The sequence below is a fragment of the Schistocerca nitens genome, chromosome 6, assembly GCF_023898315.1.
Source record: "Schistocerca nitens isolate TAMUIC-IGC-003100 chromosome 6, iqSchNite1.1, whole genome shotgun sequence".
Lineage (NCBI taxonomy): Eukaryota > Metazoa > Arthropoda > Insecta > Orthoptera > Acrididae > Schistocerca > Schistocerca nitens.
In genome coordinates this window covers 328,840,474-328,852,656 of record NC_064619.1, presented here as the reverse complement: position 1 = coordinate 328,852,656, position 12,183 = coordinate 328,840,474, and the positions used below count along the sequence as shown (strand labels likewise).

General features: G+C 39.5%; 1 protein-coding gene across 2 annotated transcripts in view; it reads left to right on the top strand.

Annotated features, from left to right (window-relative positions):
• Nucleotides 1-7,927: 7,927 nt before the first annotated feature.
• LOC126263730 (RNA-binding protein 25) overlaps nucleotides 7,928-12,183 on the top strand; it is a 212,324-nt gene continuing 208,068 nt past the window's right edge. Inside the window, exon 1 of one of the 2 annotated variants that reach the window (XM_049960890.1) lies at nucleotides 7,928-8,077. The gene's annotated coding sequence lies outside the window, so the exon portion shown is untranslated. The remainder of the gene's footprint in view (nucleotides 8,078-12,183) is intronic. The other variant, XM_049960891.1, reaches the window with a different exon arrangement.

The following is a 12,183-nucleotide window of genomic DNA, read 5'->3' as shown; positions in this document are numbered from 1 at the left end:
TACATTCACAGCACATTATTATACCAATATAGATTAAACACCTCCTGTATTGTTTTTAATCATAATTAATATTTCCATAGAGCTTTGTCGTTCTGAAACAAATATTTCAGTACAACTACGTTTCACTGCTGATTATAGTTAACACTCACAGCTATTACAATTCAAACACTTTATTTATTGCGCTAATCATTTTCAGCGCTCTTCTTTTCTTTCTCTGCAGGAAGCGACAGTTCCATGGTAAAATATTTCTTTACATTTTCAGTGTGTTCGTTACCATGGAGCCTACTACTCTTGCACTCTTCAAGTTCCAAAGTATTTGGATGCTTCAAAGTCACAGTCTTATAGGGTCCCTGATGCACATAGCGAAACTTTTGTTATTTCTTTGTTGTCCCTTTTTGATTGAACAGGGGTATGTGTTCTGGCGTAACCACAAGTGCCAGAACGAAGATGAAGAACGCAAGTGCAGAGAAGGCGGTGAGACGACGTCAGCCAACGGTATGCTGATTAGGATAGCACCACGACAGGAGCCAACGCCACCCAGGTGGCGTTGCAGGAGCGCCCTCTAGCCGAAGAGAATATAAGCGCTGCTGCTGCCAGCCTCGGCTGAACAGTAGGGACTCGCAGACCAGCACAGTATGGGACAGTATTGGCACAGCGCTAGACCTGCAGTTGCAGACCAGCACAGTTGTAGATGGACACTATGACAGCAGTTATTAGAGATCCATATCAATTGCTTACATGGACATTATCTATAGTGAAGAACACTACTTGTTTGTATGTCACCCATCGCTTGCGACACCGTTTTAAATTCAGAGTTAAGTATTGTATATCTTCTTCATTGTAATAAATACTATTAATTTGATTTGCTTGAATTGTTGTATAGCATTCCGAGAATGCAGCATCCTTTAGGCATCCTATACAAGACGAGTGGGCAGGACCTCACAGTACACATTAACACAAGGTCCCCAACTCTGTACACTATAGGATGCCCAATCTTATTACATTGTCTTGTCTGTGCTTCAGCTCTCCTAATAAGCATTTGTTTGGCCTTTTAGATTTTTTTCGGCGTCAGGTCTTTGTCAGGGGTGTTTTTCAACAGATCTCTGATTAGACTGCCCGGAATTCGATTGAACAATATTTCTGCTGGAGCATAACCCGTGGAATCATGAGAAACATTGTTAATGGCACTCTCAAACATACGAATACAGTGTCCTCACTTACTACGGCTGTTACTGAATTATACTCTGTGTGTCTATTAATTTCTTTCATCACTCTTAGTGTCGGAAAATTTCTTATGGTCGACAGCTTCTCTGGGTCGTGTTTTATTCCTTCTGGTCTGATAATGTGTCCCAGGAAATATATGTCTGTCTTCCAAACATCGACTTCTGAAAATTAAGTCTGGTGCCACCATGTTCACATCTTTCTAATATCTCCTCCAAAGTCCTTAAGTGTTCCTACAACTTCTCACTGGCTACTAATACCGAGCGAGGTGGCGCAGTGGTTAGCACACTGGACTCGCATTCGGGAGGACGACGGTTCAATCCCGTCTCCGGCCATCCTGATTTAGGTTTTCCGTGATTTCCCTAAATCGTTTCAGGCAAATGCCGGGATGGTTCCTTTGAAAAGGGCACGGCCGATTTCCTTCCCAATCCTTCTCTAACCCGAGCTTGCGCTCCGTCTCTAATGACCCCGTTGTCGACGGGACGTTAAACACTAACCACCACCACCACCACCACCACTAATATGTCATCTGCATATAGATCGTAATTTTCTCCAGTAAATCCTCTCTTGGCACTCAGTCTCACGTTTTAATAAAAGCAGGCATATATACGTTGAATCCGAATGGCAGCACTCTATAAACATCTTCCCTCGTACAAAAATGCTGTAACTGGCCTTGACTCTGGGTCTAGCAGTATCTGATGACATCTGGATGTCAAATCCAGATTTGAAAATATATTTGTTCCTTTAAATTTCTGCAACAGTTCTTCAGTGTCCACTAGTAGGTCGCTTTCCAGTTCAGATACCTTGTTGGCTCGTCCTACGTCCAACACAAGCCTCACACTACCATTCTTCTTACCCACAACAACTAGAGGGCTGTTGTACTGACTTCGAGCTCTCTCTATAACATCATTTGGTAGCATCTTCTATAATTCCCTCTGCTTATTTTCCTGAATGTGGTACGGTGGCCTACAATATGGCTTATTTGGCTTTATTTTTATATTATATGGTGGGCCTTTTAGCCTTTTACTATTCCTGGTCTGTTTCCAACAACTTTTCTGTGTCTTTCGATTAATGTGAGTAGCCTCTCAGCTGCTCTTCTATCAATATTCGTTATTTCTTGTATTTTGTTGCTGACTTCTTCCCATGTAAGCTCACTTGCTTCTTCTATATTGACAGGAATTATACTCTTCTGGCTACAGTTTACTAAATTTTCCTCTTCCATTACATCTTCAAAGGCTGCTACTTGGTGTATGCGGGAAAAATCTCGTAGTCTACCTACTGTCGTTTTCTCATCGAAACTTATCTTCTTCTCTTTTTTTTCCATCAGAAAATCTCATTTCATTTTCTCCATAGTCCATTTCTACTTTGTGCTATGTCAGACAATCTGACCCTCTCACGACTTCTCCTCGCAAAGTAGGCACGACCACTGCATCCATCCCATATACATCTCGTTAAGTCTCAATCTTCAACATTACTTGACAGTTTACGTATTCAGAAACAGCTCCTTTTATTTTGGATCACTAACCGGTGAGCTTGATATGTCAATTCCTGATTGCAGTAGCTCATTATATACCTTGTTTACTGTAGCACACAGCTTGCTTCTCAATTAGACTAAATACTTAACTGGGCGCCCACATATTTTAACTTCAGCTGTCGGAGTAATTACCACCCTATATTTTACAAGATCTTCTTCTAGTAGATCTTTTTGTTTGTCACGTAGTTGCTCAGCCTTTAGTGCATAAATATTTCTTTCTTCGCTGTCTGTGAGGCCCCGCTCTTTACGTTTCAGGTTGGGCCAGTCCTGAAACGTCTACCGGTCTCCCGTTCCTTCATTCCCTGCAGGTTCCGCACCACCACTCTACCTCCATCCGTTCCAGCTATCTTCGTACGAGCTGCGCGTTTCTTCAGATCTTCCGCGTGTCTGCTCATCGTGAGATTTGAAAGCGTAACCACCGCGTCCCTGTCCTGCACCGTTTCTCTGTTCGTTCTGCCACTCTTGTTTCATAGCGTGTCCCGTGCTGAGGTGCTGCACTACTGAAATGGTTACTGTTCACTTCTGGCGGCCTATTCTCCCGCTCTAAATGCGCCAATATAACCCTGGCCTGGTCCTCAGAGTCAATAATGGTTCCCATTGATTGAGTAAGTACTTTGATGCCAACCTGGCAGCCTTTGTATCACTCATGGCACCATATTTCTCTCATTATACAGTGTGTCAAGATACTGGTTCCTCTCTAATTATTCGGGAGGGCGACGGTTCAATCCCGCGTCCGGCGATCCTGATTTAGGTTATCCGTGATTTCCCTAAATCGCTCCAGGCAAATGCCGGGATTGTTCCTTTCAAAGGGCACGGCCGACTTCCTTCCCCATTCTTCCCTAATCCGATGAGACTGATGACCTCGCTGTCTGATCTCCTTCCCCCAACCAACCAACCAACCTCTCTAATTCCTGTTCTAAGAACTCACTAAGTTCCGTCCATTCTCTTATCATATGGAGGATTGCCTATACAAATTAATTTGTCATCTTTTTTGGTCTTGGATCAATATTTACGTACGAAAATCTTCTCAAATTCTGCATAGGTTGAATGTTTCTTACCTAACCATGTATCCCAGTTGCATACTTCTCCTCCATTTGATTTACAACAGAAGCAATTTTAGTCCCTCCATTCCATGATTTTGGCAATAATTCCTGGAAATTCCTTATAGACGGAACAGAGTGAAACTTACCTCTGGGGTGGAGTTTACTAAACATACAAGTGTTTATGAACTCCTCGTGGTCACTTTTGGTCACTATTGCAGTTTGCCCACTTAATGATTTTATTTCGCTACTTGGGCTCTCAGTTACAACCTGCTCCATTTGTTGCTTGATATTTTGTTGTAGTTTCTGTATTTCTGCCACCACCCCCTTGCACTTTCACCATCTTCTGTACTCGTTTATTAGTTTCTTCTCCTCCTTGTGCATTCATATTTGCCAAAACCGCTATCGCGTTTATCGTTATGCTCTCCTGCACCTGTTTTGCTGTTCTTTTACTTTCGTGTCTCCCCAATTGCGATTTCATTTCCTAGTTTACTCTCTTTTTTTCCTATCCTTTCTTTACTTCATTATGCATTTTTCCTCCCATGCTTTACAACTTGCCTCAAAAGAACCTTTCTTCTTTATTGAACAGATGACATGTTTTCACTGTTTCTGAGCTATTGCAGAAATTCCAATTGAGAACGATGTATTAACTATATGCATTAATGCTTACATGAAAAAATGATATACATTTTTAAATATGTGACATAAAATACCATCCAATCCACTCGAAACTGGTTTTAAAGTGATGTTACTATTTTTTCTTCTGTCTGTGTATAACTTCTTTAACAAACATAGAAAAAGTTAGAAAGAAAGAAAAATCCAGTCGTTCAATAAATACAGTAAAACTCTGCTATAATTTGGAGCTCTGTGAAAAGATAATCAAATGTTTAATGAGACGACAATGAAAACCCACAGGCATGAAAATGGAAACTATATTTGCAGGCAAAAAGACGAAAGTCGACTAGAAGGTGATATTGAAAACTGATGCAGTAAGATGAGAACCTGTATTAGAAAAAAACATCTACATCTACATGAATACATTGCAATTCACATTTAAGTCCTTGGCAGTGGGTTCATCGAACCACAATCATACTATCTCTCTACCATTCCACTCCCGAACAGTGCGTGGGAAAAACGAACACCTAAACCTTCCCGTTCAAGCTCTGATTTCTCTTATTTTATTTTGATGATCATTCCTACCTATGTAGGTTGGGCTCAACAAAATATTTTCGCATTTGGAAGAGAAAGTTGGCGACTGAAATTTCGTAAATAGATCTCGCCATGACGAAAAACGTCTTTGCTTTAATGACTTCCATCCCAACTCGCGTATCATATCTGCAACATTCTCTCCCCTATTACGTGATAATACAAAACGAGCTGCCCTTTTTTGCACCCTTTCGATGTCCTCCGTCAGTCCCAGCTGGTAAGGATCCCACACTGCGCAGCAATATTCTAACAGAGGACAAACAAGTGTAGTGTAAGCTGTCTCTTTAGTGGACTTGTTGCATCTCCTTAGTGTCCTGCCAATGAAACGTAACCTTTGGCTCGCCTTCCCCACAATATTATCTATGTGGTCTTTCCAACTGAAATTGTTGATAATTTTAACACCCAGGTACTTAGTTGAATTGACAGCCTTGAGAATTGTACTATTTATCGAGTAATCGAATTCCAACGGATTTCTTTTGGAACTCATGTGAATCACCTCACACTTTTCGTTATTTAGCGTCAACTGCCGCCTGCCACACCATACAGCAATCTTTTCTAAATCGCTTTGCAACTGATACTGGTCTTCGGATGAACTTACTAGACGGTAAATTACAGCATCATCTGCGAACAACCTAAGAGAACTGCTCAGATTGTCACCCAGGTCATTTATATAGATCAGGAACAGCAGAGGTCCCAGGACGCTTCCCTGGGGAACACCTGATATCACCTCAGTTTTACTCGATGATTTGCCGTCTATTACTATGAACTGCGACCTTCTTGACAGGAAATCACGAATCCAGTTGCACAACTGAGATGATACCCCATAGGCCCGCAGCTTGATTAGAAGTCGCTTGTGAGGAACGGTGTCAAAAGATTTCCGGAAATCTAGAAATACGGAATCAACTTGAGATCCCCTGTCGATAGTGGCCATTACTTCATGCGAATAAAGAGCTAGCTGCGTTGCACAAGAACGATGTTTTCTGAAACCATGCTGATTACATATCAATAGATCGTTCCCTTCGAGGTGATTCATAATGTTTGAGTACAGTATATGCTCCAAAACCCTACTGCAAACCGACGTCGATGATATAGGTCTGTAGTTCGATGGATTACTCCTACTACCCTTCTTAAACACTGGTGCGACCTGTGCAATTTTCCAATCTCTAGGTACAGATCTATCGGTGAGCGAGCGGTTGTATATGATATATTTCAGCAGAAAATACCAGGCTCTTAGCACTGAAGGATGTATGCAAACTGTTTAATGAGTGTCATTGCAAAATAGAAACTAGTTTAATACAAAAGTATTGTGTTGATAAATAAATTTCCATACCAAAATAATTGAGATCAATATTGTCATTACTAAATTCTCTCCGTTCTTCTGTCTCTGTCTTTCCCATTTTCATGTTCACACTAATTCGCAAAATCTGAGCATCACAAACACTATAACACCCATTTGTTAAGTTATACTATACTGTCATAAACATTCACAATCATAAAAAATGATGCTCACATCCAAAACTAGTCCATAGGTATGTCAGATGCATCTAAGTACAGTACATAGAATCTTATCTAGAAAATAGCCAGTAAATGTGATTTCTTTAAACATAACTGGAGAACTATGACAAAATAAACATGTTCACTCCAAAATATGTTTTAATGTCCTGATGAATTAGTTGGAGAAGTTGTTCTATCACAAATATAGTTCAACCAAAACAATTAAATTATTCTATAGCGCAGCCAGTCGCATCAAACAACAAAAAGTTAAATGTTTCTTTACAAATAAACTTAATTCGTTATTGATGATTACTTTTACCAAATTAATGAACTGTTATTCTAACAATGAATTTGTAAATAATGCTTGTAAACTGAAATTAATATCTTTTGTCAGTTAGTTGTGTATGCAAATAGGAATTAAAAACATCGAAAATTTGCTATTTCGAATTTTAAATTTAGCCTGTCAGTGTTCTGTGTCTCTTAAAATATTCTAGTCCAGTATCCAGTGCCCAGTAAAATATGTAATGAACCAAAATTGAGCAATAAATATCGATGTTTTGTAAGCTTTGGAAGAAAGATTTCGAAATTTATAGATTTTAATATTTTAATTCTTCTATGTTACAATCTGGGGTTATGTTGATGACCAGATCTGGTGATGATAGTTGTTGCTTACCATCTTATAACTCATGAGGTATTAGTAGTAGTAGTATCTTTACTCATCTGTAGATTTCTTTTTACAAAGTTATAGGACATGTCAAAGTATTTACAAGTTTAGATCAATTTAAAGTAAACTAATTCGTATAGACATATATATTTACAGACTTCTAGTTAGACATAATCATTAGATTTACTCCTGGTATACAATACTTTTTTTACAAATAACTTATTAAATAATATAATGCCACAGCGTTCACTCTTATCTCACTATCAGTCACTGCACACACTTTGTTTCATAACACTTCACTCACCACACACACACACACACACACACACACATTGTAACAGACATCTTGAATGATATTTACTGGAAATGACTTTTCTTATCAAAATAACAAGGGAAAAACCTCAGACGACGCAGCCAAATGCTTGCCAGTCGACAGATATAAGAACATTGACGAAGTAATAACACTTCATTGACAAGAATTTATGAAACTTCCACAAAAATTGAAAGCGTTTCAGGAACAGTTAATCGAGTCATAAATCTGTGGTAGCCTTTGTTTTCAGATTGCTAATCTAACAGAGTATGAAGGAGAGCTTACATGACGTTTGGAAAGTAGGAGAGAGACGCTGGCATAACTGAAGTCTTGAGCACGACTCTTAGTCTAGGATAGTTCAGACGATAACAGCAATGAAAGCAAATGGTTGTGAAGTGGCGTCGCGAAAGTTGCATTTGGAAACCCAGCGTAACTGATCCTCTTGAAGATGGTTTACAAAGATAATTATGGTAGTAGTTGCGGGTTTACGTTGGAATCTCTGCTTGGAAGTCGGCAGCCATTGTACTGGAATTTGTACGAAGTGCTGTGTGTTTTTGTGGTAGTGATTCATGTTTATTATGCAAACGGGCTTATAATATCAGTTTCAGGTAAGTTAACTGTATATGTAATGAATTATAGGAATGCGTAACGTATGGGTCGTAAGTTTACTCACGTGTAGTTAAGGAGGCAGCCAGATCGCAGTTTAATTTTAGTTACCAGTTCGTTTTTGATTTGTAGCATCAACGTTTTACTTCAAATAAGTAAGGAATTCTTCGTCCTTTGAGAATAAAAAACGCAGCACGACGGTTATATAAAATAAACAATGAATTGAAGCCACTTTGCCGTGTTAACATCGTGTGATTGACAATATAGTAGGGGAAACTTGCACGCGCTGAGAATACTTGCTTCTTAGTTATACCGTTAAAAGTTCGATGGAGCGTCAGCTAACCTTCCGTTGGGCTGGGAGTTGATCGCACTCTGATACAAATGATGTTGGTGTACTCAAAGCGGACTTGGAAGTTTGTGGTACCCAATTTTACAACGTATTTGATGCACAGACGTTAGGCGTCTTTGTTAAATGATCTACAAAATTTTATTGTATTGTCTATTGTGGCTATTTATTGTATTGCAAAAGGGGCATTTTCATGAAGAGATATACTCGTAATCGTTTTTGACCACTAAGGTATTTCTGTACTGACATAAAAGAAACAAACACCGGTTTGTATTATAGAAAGAAAGCAGTCTGTGACACATTGAAATTATGAACTTGAAAACTGCAGGATGATGTATTACAACTGCATGTCGAGTACCATACTCATCATTTAAACTATTGTTTTGAAAGTGTTGTCATGTGGATGTCAATGAAAAAAATGAAATGTGTTTCTGGACAAAACTTTGGTAGTTCCTCATAGACCTTTTGTATTTACATTGCATTTCGACACTCTTTGCCTATTGATGTAAAATAATTCAAGTTTTTTTTATGTAGAAGAATGCTTGTAATTTTTGGTTTAATTCCCCAGTAAGAGCTCAGTTTCAACCAGAAAGGCAATAATGTATTTTTCACAAAATTTAATTGATTGATGTGCTTCTTGATATCACACTTGTTGTTTGTTTATAAACAGCACTGCCCAACCACGCAGGTTCACTGTCCTATGTCTATAGATATGTGTTTTAAGGCTAGAGAGATGTGCAGATGAATTTGATGTGAAATTTTGTCTATCCATAAATTCTCCCACTTGTCCAATCAAATAAAAGTTGCAAGAAGTGAATTTTCTCAGTAAGTTCGACATCTGCTTTCTGCAAATAAAAGCTGCTGATAGTGGTCACAAAGGTCGTAGTTCATACTCAGATATTCTGTGCCAATAACATTTTTCTACCCCACATGTCGAAATGTTATTAATGATCTTGTGTGAAATATGTATATCTGTTCTGGTGAGAAAATAATACAAATTACTTCTTTTGTGTGACTGGCCCATTAATTTTCAGCTTTTGTCACTTACAGGTGTTTGTTATGTGTACACCATTTTCCAACTATTAATTTAAATAGACGTGTCTCACAAAGGTGGAACTGTGGTAGTGGTGACAGACTGATCTTTAGCATATCCCGATGTCTAAAACAGGTGTGTTGTGAAACCAGTGAATGTGTATTTAAACCTAGGTTGTTGTGACAAACTTATATGTAGTGAAGCTGGACGTGTATTTTAGCTTTGAAGTTGATAGTTTCATTTCTGATTATTTTCTGTTGTGTTGGGAGTCCTGCAGTGTAGAGGCCTATGTATTGTCACATTCTATCTCTAATCAACTCCAAAAACAAAACCAGGGCCATCACTAAAATAGAATACTTACACTGAAAGCACATTTATTATGGACATTAACATGCAGATGGAACTGTGTCCTTGACATGCAATATTGGAGAATATGCAGACATAATAAACATAAGAAATTTCCAGAACTTTCCAGAAATGACAGATACTTAATAACAAGTATTTTGCTGGTGATCAGGTTGGAGCCGGCGACTCACAGATTGCCACAAGAGGCGATAGTCACTACTCCTCACTACGGGCAGCACAGCTCATGGAATTGCTCCCTCTCCTGAGAAACAGCAATGCACTGTATTAGAAGTTCTCATTGGAGCTGACTACAGTATCCTAGATTTAGGTATTATTAGTGGTTTTCATATGGCAGGTCTGGAGGGTCGTTAAGTTCGGTTCATGTTGTCATATTCTTTTCACTGTGATGAGCATCGAAGCTTTGAGATCATAAAGCGCTGCTTCAGTTTCCTTGAATGAGGAGACCATGGTGTTTACCTATGCCTCAGGACTGTAGGAGGGCCTCGTATGATGACATGGACAATGTCTCTTGACTTGATGAAAGATCATAATCCTTATTTGGTGCCTGACACATGATGGAAAATACCATACAGTGTAAAGTAGCACATTAGTAACTTTGCCAATACTCGCACTTTCCACACAGAAGTACAAATCTATACCAAGCGTCCCAGGCTGTAGTTCACGTGCAGGTGCTGGGCTGTGTAGCTTTCATAGTCTTTCTCCTCAGTGTCTAGGGCCTGTGTGTGAGCCAACTGTCTTACTTCTGTGGTCCTGGTGATAAGGTGTTTAAATATTCATCCTGAGTATCATCCAGTTAAAATGGCCACATTGAGTCTATCCATTGTTGTTTTTGACTGTGTGACCACAGAGCAGAAAGAACAATGTGAGCTTGTAGTGTCTCTCTTCAATATGTTATATCTGACTGTCAGAATGGACAGCATTGTATCCCAGTCGCTGTTCACTGTAAACGTGCATCAAGAGCATTTCTTCCAACATCTTACTAAAGCTTCTGTTAGGCCATTTCTATGTGGGTGGTAGTCATCCTGTGGGTGTTGTCACAGTGTGAAATTACCTCTGATATTAGTCTCAACTGAAAAATCTTTCCGTGATCAGAGATCATCACAAGGGGTGCTCTGTGCTTCAAAATATTGGCTTCAACAAGGAACCTTGCAATTTCTGAAGCTTTGGCAGTTGACACAGCTTTGCTGATGGTGTAGGAGGTGTGGTAGTCAGTGCAATCTATTATCCATTTATTTCCATTTGTTGGCTTTGAGAACCTCTCCAGTTTGGGTGAATTGTGCAGCTGCAGGTGGAATCGGTATCAAATGCCCCAGAGATAATTGCAGCTCATGCTTCTGTCACTGGCATTCCTTACAACAGCTCAAGTAGCGTCTTAACAGATTGGTGGAGATCTGATCAGTGATACCTACATCTGATTTGTTCTAGTTTTCACAAATCCCAGGTGACTGGATGTCTGAGCATTGTGGATATACTTTGAGATAGGTTGTAGATGAGCAGGGATGATGAACAAAAAATTTTAGATGTAGGGAAATGTTCGATAAGAGTCTTCGGGTTTGATGACTGACATAGGAAAGGGGCGACCCGAGCTGTAAACAATATGGTGAAGATAATGTGGTATTATTGGTGTTTTTTTTTTTCTTTTTTTTCGAATAGGCTAAGCTTCAAGTCTTTTAGTATCACATTCGTTGGCTTTACCAACTCACAACAAAACTGTTATTTTCCAACCTAATCCTGACATCAGGAAAAGCTACAGATCAGGCTGTCTCTACAGCTAGATTTTTTTACTGTCATACTAGTTGCGTAACTGGCATAGCTGGGGTATGTATTTATTCAAACAATGGAAAATCCAGGATGGAATGTAAAACAATATGAAAAGCAAAGTTGCTACTCGCCATACAGCTGAAATGCTGAGTTGCAGATAGACACAACTAAAAGACTGTCACAAATAAAGCTTTTGACCAGTAAGGCCATCATCAAAAATAGATAACTGAAACACACACACACACACACACACACACACACACACACACACACACACACAAGACTGCCGTCTTAGGCAACAGAAACCACATCAGTTGCCTGAGACCGCAGTCGTGTGTGTGGGTTGCTTCTCAATTTTCCTCTTCCCACTTACTCTGTCCATCTTCTCCTGCCTTCTCTGTGTCTATATTTTCTTTTCCTTTCTTTGTCCGTGTTACCACTCTCACCCCTGTATGTGGTAGTTGGTTCTTACCCCCCTCTGGCCCCACACTAGCTCCTCCCTCTCTAACCCCTTCTTTCTCCCTCGGTGTTTCCCTTTACGATGACCTGGCTATTCCGGTGGGTTTGCTATTCCTGTATGGTCTTACCTTGCGTTTCCTTCT